General features: G+C 32.5%; 1 long non-coding RNA gene across 1 annotated transcript; it reads right to left on the bottom strand.

Annotated features, from left to right (window-relative positions):
* Nucleotides 1-389: 389 nt before the first annotated feature.
* Nucleotides 390-3,709, bottom strand: LOC139852576 (uncharacterized). Its single transcript, XR_011761124.1, has 3 exons — nt 2,635-3,709; nt 837-903; nt 390-645 (listed from the first exon to the last, which is right to left on the bottom strand). It is a non-coding gene; the product is annotated as an uncharacterized lncRNA (long non-coding RNA).
* Between the last annotated feature and the right edge of the window lie 10,029 nt (nt 3,710-13,738).

Below are 13,738 nucleotides of genomic sequence, written 5' to 3'. Positions count from 1 at the left end.
GAAAAAAGGTTATAATATGCACAAATGTTACTTTAGTATCAAATAAAAGGTTCCTAATATAATGATTTTTAATGTTAGTACCACTAAAAAAGTCCTAATATAAATACTGTAAAGCGTCCTAACAAGTCATAATAGTTCCGGATCAGTTTTGAATCGATATTTGGATCCGGTTAGGATATTTGGTTCCAGTTCGGATTCTGGTATTCGGATCCGGTCCGTATATTCAAGCCCGACTGGATAATCAGATCCAGATCAGATATTCGGGTCCGGTTCGAATTTCCGAATCAAATTTGGTTTTCAGATTTTGGGCGGTTTTATCGATTTCATTTTTTTATTTAATATGATTATAGACACCCAAATAATAATTTGTACTAAAAATCAAATATGAAAAAAAAATATAATTATATTTCAATAAATTATTCTCATAAACACTACACATAAAAAATTCATAAATAATCCAACTTATAAAAACATCGAATACAATTTGACAACTGATTATTATTCTGCCATATTTTCTGGCGGTTCGGTAGCAGCTGTAGGTGGTGATAGTGTTCGCGTTGAGGCTGCTTCTAGTAGGGTGTCGGCAATTAAGTGAGAACAGGCTTTTGTGAGTCTGCGCTACATTGCATACGTATACCTGCCAAACTGAATAAAAGAACCCGCATTAGCCTGGTGTGAATCATATCAATCAAATATAGTGATATTGTCAATATCAACTGAGAAAACACAAAGAAAAAGCTTATATTGAGAGAAATTGTGATAGATATTGGAACTTGTACTCGTCTGAAAGTAATGTCAAGAAGTCAGAAGCTTTAAGAGGAAAAAAAACTAATTACCTGGCATGTGTTATGGCCATGAGTCACAATTAGGCAAGTCATGAGCAACTTTCAACTTTTAAAGTATCTGCAAACCAGCAACACAACTTAAATACGTTTAAAGAAGATACTCCTTAGTATCTTATCTTATACATTAGTAAATTGCCTATACATTTGAAGAAAATAAATATCATGTTCTAAATCACAAGATATTAAGTAGTGAAGTATATAGACGACATTCAACAATAATACAAATCTAGAATATCATTGTGCTCCTTCAAAGCTTCAGTTGGGACTGAACGTACAAGCTTTCTTTTCCAAATACAATCACCATAAAGTTATAAATATTTATTAACACCAATCTGATGACATTTACGGATTTACCAATTGTTAAATGCCCGTGAAAAGCAAAATAGGTCTAGCATATAAATAGGCAAAAAGGATCCTTGTCAAATAAATAAAGAGTCGCCCAAAATGTGTAAAATGAGACCTCCTAAACCATTCTTTTTTCTAAATTAGTTACTTACCCTTGAGTATGCTTGAATTTTCAAGCATACTCAAGAACATCCTTGTCACTACTCCGGGTTACACATTGCACATAAACATAAACAATCACTACATCATTTAAAGAAGTTACTCATGGTGAACATGCATGATCTTTATCCCATTCTATAAACCCACTCAATTATAAGCAACTCTTCATACAAGTTAGATATTCTTATGATTCTACAAGCTATATACACCATAAGCATACATTAGTCACCTAATAACATTATAATTACAAACCCAGTCAATTGAAAGGCAACTCTTCATGCAATATATCAAAGCATTTATTAAGACATTAAGATTGCTTTATTGCTTGCAAACACTTATAAGAGTTCAAAAATCATGTGAATTATAATCGTCTAAGTGCTGATCCAAGTAACACATAACTCAAACATCATATATGCATGCTTAGTATCAAAAACAGAGTAGTTTTTATCAATAGAGACATAATAAGTTCGTGTTAAAGCTCTTAAATACAATTCATATCAAACCTGTAACTAATAACTTATAACACAAATTTCGATTCATTTCAACAATAGTCTACAAATTTGTACATACAAGCATCTAGGAGCCGATTACAATGTGGATTAACTTAACCAAATCATAGTTATATGACACTAACAATAAATTACAAATTGACACATATGAATACTAGAACATTTGAATAGCTTCAAACACCATTAAAATTTCAGAATTTGGTTTAATTAAACACTCTATATTCATAAACACATATTCCAGATACTAGCAAAAAATTTGCAGAAATAAAAATCAACCTAAATTATAAAAAGATGCAATATACCCTAAAAATAAAATAAATATAACTGCAAATCACAGCAAACTATATAAATTTTACTAACTAAAACATGTTTTCATTCAACTAAACAAACTTAAATAACATTTGAAAGTACCTACAGAGCTAATACTTCAGGTCTAATGGTTCCCCTACTAACCATAGTACCAAACATCAACATGTTATGCACCATGCAATCAACAAACTTAATCTTAGTAATCAGTTAAATCGTAAGCCAAGGGGCCATTGCTAGTAAGCTATACACAAAAACTGAGTTAACTGCATAAACAAATAAAAAAACTCCTAAAAGCTAGCGGCATATGAAACAACATTAGATAAAGATCAGATCAAGCAACATAAATCGCATACAAATACTCAAATACTTGATGCAGTAAGTTTTTGTTCATACAATACCGCAATAGATAGACAAGAAAGATTAATAGCATAACGTGAGCAACAATTGGTTCAAGAGATTTTCATTACCTCGATACACATGCGGCTCGATTTTGGCAAAGATGCATCAGATGCAGACGTGCCAACGGAAAAGGATGAATGATGAGCAGGGGTGCTGGCCGAACGATTTCTTCATTTTAACATGTTTCTAAATGTCATTTGCCTCTAAGATACCAGTAATGTGTTGACAACAACATCGTTTCGAATTACATCGTGGCGATGTCATTACTTTGAGACAAACTCTTTCGAAGTTTTCTAATTGCCATTAGGCTAGTCTAGACTAATATGATGTGCTAGTATAGATTTAACTCAAAGAGTAACAACATTATGGTATACAGTAAAAAAATAAAGAGGTAACAACATTAGCTAGTTGCAGATTATAGCAAACTTCTAATTTGACTTTTAACACTAAAACAAAACCCATTAGTAAAAGTAATAGAACCTAGTGTCTGTTACACCACTATGAATCCATTTACATTCCCTAAAACAAAATAAGTTGTACACTTATATGCACTTGAAATGTGCACCACCAAATACATCTAAAATACATTTTGACATCAAGATACCAGCACCAAAGGAAAAAAAAAAAATCAACTCACTCAAGCATTTCATCAAACAAAAGATATGCAATAAACAGAAACTCATTGGTCATAACTGTTAATTAAAAAAATCAATGGTTGTACATACCTACTAGGCTACTGGCCGTTCATGATAGCACGGAATACGCATCCCTGATGTCTTGATAACGCATCCGAAATGCCACACACTAAATAATTAGTAGTTGCAAATAACAACATAACGAACATTAGATAGTAGAACAATCGCATACTATGAGCACCAAAGGTAACGTCATTCATCCAATCGGAACAATTACGGACTGCGATTTTTCTGTTTTATCGATTGAACATGTAGATCTCTAATCACATGAGACCGAATTAGTCGATTGTAATGGTTTCCATTAAGTGGACGACTGTATTCTTTGACTGATTTCTTAGTTTCTTAGGGTTTTTGGAATCAAAAATGGGAGATGAATCGGCATCGTGAGTTCGATTTTTGGGAGGATTTTCTTGCGGAGCGGTGGTGTTTTATTTTTTAAGGAACCCTAACAAACTGAAATAAGTCAAATGGAGGGTGAGATGATTAGGGTAGTATTTGTAATTATTAAGATGATCGGTTTTTATCAATTTGATCTTTTACTTTTATGGATATCTTAATCTTAATCTTAATCTTAATAGTGGTTTTAAGAAATTGATAGTTAAAATAATTTGAAAAAGTAGGTGTGGCGGGGAAAAAAAATTCACCTTCAAAATTTTTAACTAAACAAAAATAAAAGGTTGAAATTTTTTTGATAAGCTTATCAATAAGCACATGACATATCCCACAATTAAAGGAATTACTCCGTAATTTCTATTTGGTTAATAATAATAACCATAATTATTAGTGAATTTAACTTGTTTCCTTTTTAGGCAAGTATTCGGCATCAATGGTATTAACCACATTTGCGATCATTTATCACGCGCACACTTTCTAGAAAAAACTTGAATCACATTGGAGGGACCTGATCCTTAAATTATTTCGAGAGGTAGATGGAAACTTGAAACGCCCAATGTGTTGGTGGTTTGGATAAGAATGGTGCATCAACATCATCTTGCATGAATTGAATTTTAGGCTTAATGGTTGAGGGTTTTAAGGTTGAGGGTATCAGGTATATAGATTATGGTTTAGTGTTAAAATTTATGGTTTCGGGTCTAGTGTTTAGGGTTCCGGAGAAATTCGTAAATTTTATGAATGGTTCTGGTGTCGGTGATGATACTTCGTGTAAATTTGTGGTTTGGTGGCAGGGGCTGAAATGTCCCGTTCTTATTGATTAAAAACGTTCCATATTAATTGATTTCGTTGCGAGGTTTTGACTGTAGTGACCCGAACTTTTCCATGTTTATATATATATTAAACGAAATTGTTATTTTACATGATTAAGTGTTTCCAACATGTTAAGCAATCAAACTTGTTAAGACTTGATTAATTGAAATAGGTTTCATATAGACAATTGACCACCCAAGTTGACCGGTGATTCACGAACGTTAAAACTTGTAAAAACTATATGATGACATATATATGGATATATATATATAGTTAACATGATATTATGATAAGTAAACATATCATTAAGTATATCAACAATGAACTACATATGTAAAAACAAGACTACTAACTTAATGATTTTGAAACGAGACATATATGTAACGATTATCGTTGTAACGACATTTAATGTATATATATCATATTAAGAGATATTTATACATCATAATATCATGATAATATAATAATTTAAAATCTCATTTGATATTATAAATATTGGGTTAACAACACTTAACAAGATCGTTAACCTAAAGGTTTCAAAACAACACTTACATGTAACGACTAACGATGACTTAACGACTCAGTTAAAATGTATATACATGTAGTATTTTAATATGTATTCATACACTTTTGAAAGACTTCAAGACACTTATCAAAATACTTGTACTTAACAAAAATGCTTACAATTACATCCTCGTTCAGTTTCATCAACAATTCTACTCGTATGCACCCGTATTCGTACTCGTACAATACACAGCTTTTAGATGTATGTACTATTGGTATATACACTCCAATGATCAGCTCTTAGCAGCCCATGTGAGTCACCTAACACATGTGGGAACTATCATTTGGCAACTAGCATGAAATATCTCATAAAATTACAAAAATATGAGTAATCATTCATGACTTATTTACATGAAAACAAAATTACATATCTTTTATATCTAATCCATACACCAATGACCAAAAACACCTACAAACACTTTCATTCTTCAATTTTCTTCATCTAATTGATCTCTCTCAAGTTCTATCTTCAAGTTCTAAGTGTTCTTTATAAATTCCAAAAGTTCTAGTTTCATAAAATCAAGAATACTTTCAAGTTTGCTAGCTCACTTCCAATCTTGTAAGGTGATCATCCAACCTCAAGAAATCTTTGTTTCTTACAGTAGGTTATCATTCTAATACAAGGTAATAATCATATTCAAACTTTGGTTCAATTTCTATAACTATAACAATCTTATTTCAAGTGATGATCTTACTTGAACTTGTTTTCGTGTCATGATTCTGCTTCAAGAACTTCGAGCCATCCAAGGATCCGTTAAAGCTAGATCCATTTTTATCTTTTCCAGTAGGTTTATCCAAGGAACTTAAGGTAGTAATGATGTTCACAACATCATTCGATTCATACATATAAAGCTATCTTATTCGAAGGTTTAAACTTGTAATCACTAGAACATAGTTTAGTTAATTCTAAACTTGTTCGCAAACAAAAGTTAATCCTTCTAACTTGACTTTTAAAATCAACTAAACACATGTTCTATATCTATATGATATGCTAACTTAATGATTTAAAACCTGGAAACACGGAAAACACCGTAAAACCGGATTTACGCCGTCGTACTAACACCGCGGCCTGTTTTGGGTTAGTTAATTAAAAACTATGATAAAATTTGATTTAAAAGTTGTTCTTCTGGGAAAATGATTTTTCTTATGAACATGAAACTATATCCAAAAATCATGGTTAAACTCAAAGTGGAAGTATGTTTTCTAAAATGGTCATCTAGACGTCGTTCTTTCGACTGAAATGACTACCTTTACAAAAACGACTTGTAACTTATATTTCCGACTATAAACCTATACTTTTTCTGTTTAGATTCATAAAATAGAGTTCAATATGAAACCATATCAATTTTATTCACTCAAAACGGATTTAAAATGAAGAAGTTATGGGTAAAACAAAATTGGATAATTTTTCTTGTTGTAGCAACGTGAAAATTGGTAACAAATCTATTCCAACCATAACTTAATAAACTTGTATTGTATATTATGTAATCTTGAGATACCATAGACACGTATACAATGTTTCGACCTATCATGTCGACACATCTATATATATTTCGGAACAACCATAGACACTCTATATGTGAATGTTTGAGTTAGCTATACAGGGTTGAGGTTGATTCCAAAATATATATAGTTTGAGTTGTAATCAATACTGAGATACGTATACACTGGGTCGTGGATTGATTCAAGATAATATTTATCAATTTTTTTCTGTACATCTAACATTGAACAACTAGTTGTAGGTTACTAACGAGGACAGCTGACTTAATAAACTTAAAACATCAAAATATATTAAAAGTATTGTAAATATATTTTGAACATACTTTGATATATATGTATATATTGTTATAGGTTCGTGAATTAACCAGTGGCCAAGTCTTATTTCCCGGCGAAGTAAAAATCTGTGAAAGTGAGTTATAGTCCCACTTTTAAAATCTAATATTTTTGGGATGAGAATACATGCAGGTTTTATAAATGATTTACAAAATAGACACAAGTACGTGAAACTACATTCTATGGTTAAATTATCGAAATCGAATATGCCCCTTTTTATTAAGTCTGGTAATCTAAGAATTAGGAAACAGACACCCTTATTGACGCGAATCCTAAAGATAGATCTATTGGGCCTAACAAACCCCATCCAAAGTACCGGATGCTTTACTTCAAAATTTATATCATATCCGAAGGGTGTCCCGGAATAATGGGGATATTCTTATATATGCATCTTGTTAATGTCGGTTACCAGGTGTTCACGTTATGAATGATTTTTATCTCTATGTATGGGATGTGTATTGAAATATGAAATCTTGTGGTCTATTGTTACGATTTGATATATATAGGTTAAACCTATAACTCACCAACATTTTTGTTGACGTTTAAAGCATGTTTATTCTCAGGTGAATACTAAGAGCTTCCGCTGTTGCATACTAAAATAATGACAAGATTTGGAGTCCGTGTTTGTATGATATTGTGTAAAAACTGCATTCAAGAAACTGATTTCGATGTAATATATTTGTATTGTAAACCATTATGTAATGGTCGTGTGTAAACAGGATATTTTAGATTATCATTATTTGATAATCTACGTAAAGCTTTTTAAACCTTTATTTATGAAATAAAGGTTATGGTTTGTTTTAAAAATGAATGCAGTCTTTGAAAAAAACGTCTCATATAGAGGTCAAAACCTCGCAACGAAATCAATTAATATGGAACGTTTTTAATCAATAAGAACGGGACATTTCATTGACCTCTATATGAGACGTTTTTTCAAAGACTGCATTCATTTTTAAAACAAACCATAACCTTTATTTCATAAATAAAGGTTTAAAAAGCTTTACGTAGATTATCAAATAATGATAATCTAAAATATCCTGTTTACACACGACCATTACATAATGGTTTATAATACAAATATGTTACATCGAAATCAGTTTCTTGAATGCAGTTTTTACACAATATCATACAAACATGGACTCCAAATCTTGTCCTTATTTTAGTATGCAACAGCGAAAGCTCTTAGTATTCACCTGAGAATAAACATGCTTTAAACGTCAACAAAAATGTTGGTGAGTTATAGGTTTAACCTATATATATCAAATCGTAACAATAGACCACAAGATTTCATATTTCAATACACATCCCATACATAGAGATAAAAATCATTCATATGGTGAACACCTGGTAACCGACATTAACAAGATGCATATAAGAATATCCCCATCATTCCGGGACCCCCTTCGGATATGATATAAATTTTGAAGTACTAAAGCATCCGGTACTTTGGATGGGGTTTGTTAGGCCCAATAGATCTATCTTTAGGATTCGCGTCAATTAGGGTGTCTGTTCCCTAATTCTTAGATTACCAGACTTAATAAAAAGGGGCATATTCGATTTCGATAATTCAACCATAGAATGTAGTTTCACGTACTTGTGTCTATTTTGTAAATCATTTATAAAACCTGCATGTATTCTGATCCCAAAAATATTAGATTTTAAAAGTGGGACTATAACTCACTTTCACAGATTTTTACTTCGTCGGAAAGTAAGACTTGGCCCTGGTTGATTCACGAACCTATAACAATATATACATATATATCAAAGTATGTTCAAAATATATTTACAATACTTTTAATACATTTTGATGTTTTAAGTTTATTAAGTCAGCTGTCCTCGTTAGTAACCTACAACTAGTTGTCCACAATTAGATGTACAGAAATAAATCGATAAATATTATCTTGAATCAATCCACGACCCAGTGTATACGTATCTCAGTATTGATCACAACTCAAACTATATATATATTTTGGAATCAACCTCAACCCTGTATAGCTAACTCCAACATTCACATATAGAGTGTCTATGGTTGTTCCGCAATATATATATAGATGGGTCGACAAGATAGGTCGAAACATTGTATATGTGTCTATGGTATCTCAAGATTACATAATATACAATATAAGTTGATTCGGTTATGGTTGGAATAGATTTATTACTAACTTTCACGTAGGTAAAATGAGTAGTTTTTATCAATCTTGTTTTACTCGTCATTTCTTCGTTTCTAATCCGTTTTGAGTGATTCCAGTGGTCACGGTTTCATATTGAACTTAACTTTATGAATCTAAATAGAAAAAGTATAAGTTTATAGTCAGAAATACAAGTTACAAGTCGTTTTTGAAAGAGGTAGTCATTTCCGTCGAAAGAACGACATCTTGATGACCATTTTGAAAAACATACTTTCACTTTGAGTTTAACCATGATTTTTGGATATAGTTTCATGTTCATAAGAAAAATAATTTTTCCAGAATTATAGATTTTAAATCAAAGTTCTTCTTAGCTTTTAATTATCCCAACCAAAACAGCCCCCGGTTTTACTACGACGGCGTATATCCAATTTTATGGTGTTTATCGTGTTTCCAGGTTTTAAATCATTAAGTTAGCATATCATATAGATATAGAACATGTGTTTAGTTGATTTTAAAAGTCTAGTTAGAAGGATTAACTTTATTTGCGAACAAGTTTAGAATTAACTAAACTATGTTCTAGTGATTACATGTTTATAACGTTGAATAAGACAGCTTTTTATGTATGAATCGAATGATGTTATGAACATCATTAATACCTCAAGTTCCTTAGATAAACCTACTAGAAATGAGAAAAATGGATCTAGCTTCAAAGGATCCTTGGATGGCTTGAAAGTTCTTGAAGCAGAATCATGACACGAAAACAATTTCAAGTAAGATTTCCACTCGAAATAAGATTGTTATAGTTATAGAAATTGAATTAAAGTTTGAATATGATTATTACCTTGTATTAGAAAGATAACCTACTGTAAATAACAAAAGTTTCTTGATCTTGGATGATTACTTGGAATGGATTTAGAAAACTTGGAAGTAAACTTGCAATCTTGGAAGTATTCTTGATTTTATGAAACTAGAACTTTTGAAATTTATGAAGAACACTTAGAACTTGAAGATAGAACTTGAGAGAGATCAATTAGATGAATAAAATTTAAGAATGAAAGTGTTTGTAGGTGTTTTTGGTCGTTGGTGTATGAATTAGATATAAAGGATATGTAATTTTGTTTTCATGTAAATAAGTCATGAATGATTACTCATATTTTTGTAATTTTATGAGATATTTCATCCTAGTTTCCAAATGATGGTTCCCACATATGTTAGGTGACTCACATGGGCTGCTAAGAGCTGATCATTGGAGTGTATATACCAATAGTACATACATCTATAAGCAGTGTATTGTACGAGTACGAATACGGGTGCATACGAGTAGATTTGTTGATGAAACTGAACGAGGATGTAATTGCAAGAATTTTTGTTAAGTAGAAGTATTTTGATAAGTGTCTTGAAGTCTTTCAAAAGTGTATGAATACGTATTAAAACACTACATGTATATACATTTTAACTGAGTCGTTAAGTCATCGTTAGTCGTTACATGTAAATGTTGTTTTGAAACCTTTAGGTTAATGATCTTGTTAAATGTTGTTAACCCAATGTTTATAATATCAAATGAGATTTTAAATTATTATATTATCATGATATTATGATGTACGAATATCTCTTAATATGATCTATATACATTAAATGTCGTTACAACGATAATCGTTACATATATGTCTCGTTTCAAAATCATTAAGTTAGTAGTCTTATTTTTACATATGTAGTTCATTGTTAATACACTTAATGATATATTTACTTATCATTTAACATAATTAACCAAGTGTATCAATATCTTAATATGATTCATATGTACCTAGTAAGACGTTATAACGATAATCGTTATATATATCGTTTTCGAGTTTCTTAATTTAATAGTCTCATTTTTATGTATATAACTCATTGTTAAAATACCTAATGAGATACATACTTATAATAAAATCATGTTAACTATATATATAACCATATATATGTCATCGTATAGTTTTTACAAGTTTTAACGTTCGTGAATCACCGGTCAACTTGGGTGGTCATTTGTCTATATGAAACCTATTCCAATTAATCAAGTCTTAATAAGTTTGATTGCTTAAAATGTTGGAAACACTTAATCATGTAAATATCAATTTCATTTAATATATATAAACATGGAAAAGTTCGGGTCACTACAGTACCTACCCGTTAAATAAATTTCGTCCCGAAATTTTAAGCTGTTGAAAGTGTTGACGAATCTTCTAGAAATAGATGCGGGTATTTCTTCTTCATCTGATCTTCATGCTCCCAGGTGAACTCGGGTCCTCTACAAGCATTCCATTGAACCTTAACAATCGGTATCTTATTTTGTTTAGGTCTCTTAACCTCACGATTCATTATTTCGACGGGTTCTTCAATGAATTGAAGTTTTTCATTGATTTGGATTTCGTCCAACGGAATAGTGAGATCTTCTTTAGCAAAACATTTCTTCAAATTTGAGACGTGGAAAGTGCTATGTACAGCCGCGAGTTGTTGAGGTAGCTCCAGTTGGTAAGCTACTGGTTCGACACGATCTATAATCTTGAATGGTCCAATGTACCTTGGATTTAGTTTCCCCTGTTTACCAAATCAAACAACGCCTTTTCAAGGTGAAACCTTAAGCATGACCATTTCTCCAATTTCAAACTCTATATCTTTTCTTTTACTGTCCGCGTAGCTCTTTTGTCGACTCTGGGCGGTTTTCAATCTTTGTTGAATTTGGATGATTTTCTCGGTAGTTTCTTGTATTATCTCCGGACCCGTAATCTGTCTATCCCCCACTTCATTCCAACAAATCGGAGACCTGCACTTTCTACCATAAAGTGCCTCAAATGGCACCATCTCAATACTAGAATGATAACTGTTGTTGTAGGAAAATTCTGCTAACGGTAGGTGTCGATCCCAACTGTTTCCGAAATCAATAACACATGCTCGTAGCATGTGTTCAAGCGTTTGTATCGTCCTTTCGCTCTGCCCATCAGTTTGTGGATGATAGGTAGTACTCATGTCTAGACGAGTTTCTAATGCATGCTGTAATGTCTGCCAGAATCTTGAAATAAATCTGCCATCCCTATCAAAGATAATAGAGATTGGTATTCCATGTCTGGAGACGACTTCTTTCAAATACAGTCGTGCTAACTTATCCATCTTGTCATCTTCTCTTATTGGCAGGAAGTGTGCTGATTTGGTGAGACGATCAACTATTACCCAAATAGTATCAAAACCACTTGCAGTCCTTGGCAATTTAGTGATGAAATCCATGGTAATGTTTTCCCATTTCCATTCCGGGATTTCGGGTTGTTGAAGTAGACCTGATGGTTTCTGATGCTCAGCTTTGACCTTAGAACACGTAAAACATTCTCTTACGTATTTAGCAACATCTGCTTTCATACCCGGCCACCAAAAATGTTTCTTGAGATCCTTGTACATCTTCCCCGTTCCAGGATGTATTGAGTATCTGGTTTTATGAGCTTCTCTAAGTACCATTTCTCTCATATCTTCAAATTTTGGTACCCAAATCCTTTCAGCCCTATACCGGGTTCCGTCTTCCCGAATATTAAGATGCTTCTCCGATCCTTTGGGTATTTCATCCTTTAAATTTACCTCTTTTAAAACTCCTTGTTGCGCCTCCTTTATTTGAGTGGTAAGGTTATTGTGAATCATTATATTCATAGATTTTACTCGAATGGGTTCTCTGTCCTTCCTGCTCAAGGCGTCGGCTACCACATTTGCCTTCCACCGGGTGGTAACGAATCTCAAATCGTAATCATTCAACAATTCAATCCACCTACGCTGCCTCATATTCAGTTGTTTCTGATTAAATATGTGTTGAAGACTTTTGTGGTCGGTATATATAATACTTTTGACCCCATATAAGTAGTGCCTCCAAGTCTTTAATGCAAAAACAACCGCGCCTAATTCCAAATCATGCGTCGTATAATTTTGTTCGTGAATCTTCAATTGTCTAGACGCATAAGCAATCACCTTCGTTCGTTGCATTAATACACAACCGAGACCTTGCTTTGATGCATCACAATAAATCACAAAATCATTATTCCCTTTAGGCAATGACAATATAGGTGCCGTAGTTAGCTTTTATTCAATAACTGAAACGCTTTCTCTTGTTCATCCTTCCATTCAAATTTCTTCCCTTTATGCGTTAATGCAGTCAAGGGTTTTGCTATTCTGTAAAAGTCTTGGATGAATCTTCTGTAGTAACCAGCTAGTCCTAAAAACTGGCATATGTGTTTCGGAGTTTTCGGGGTTTCCCACTTTTCAACAGTTTCTATCTTTGCCGGATCTACCTTAATACCTTCTTTGTTCACTATGTGACCGAGGAATTGAACTTCTTCCAACCAAAATGAACACTTTGAAAATTTAGCGTACAATTCTTCCTTCCTCAATACTTCTAACACCTTTCTCAAATGTTCACCGTGTTCTTAGTCATTCTTTGAGTAAATAAGTATGTCATCAATGAATACAATGACAAAATTGTCAAGGTATTGTCCACACACTCGGTTCATAAGGTCCATGAACACAGCTGGTGCATTAGTTAAACCAAACGGCATGACCATAAACTCGTAACGACCGTAACGTGTTCTGAAAGCAGTCTTTGGAATATCATCTTCTTTCACCCGCATTTGATGATACCCGGAATGTAAGTCAATCTTTGAATAAACAGACGAGCCTTGTAGTTGATCAAATAAGTCGTCGATTCTCGGTAGTGGGTAGCGGTTCTTGATGGTAAGTTT

The sequence above is a fragment of the Rutidosis leptorrhynchoides genome, chromosome 6 (assembly GCF_046630445.1).
Source record: "Rutidosis leptorrhynchoides isolate AG116_Rl617_1_P2 chromosome 6, CSIRO_AGI_Rlap_v1, whole genome shotgun sequence".
Taxonomy (NCBI): domain Eukaryota; kingdom Viridiplantae; phylum Streptophyta; class Magnoliopsida; order Asterales; family Asteraceae; genus Rutidosis; species Rutidosis leptorrhynchoides.
This window is presented reverse-complemented; position numbering and strand designations above follow the sequence as displayed.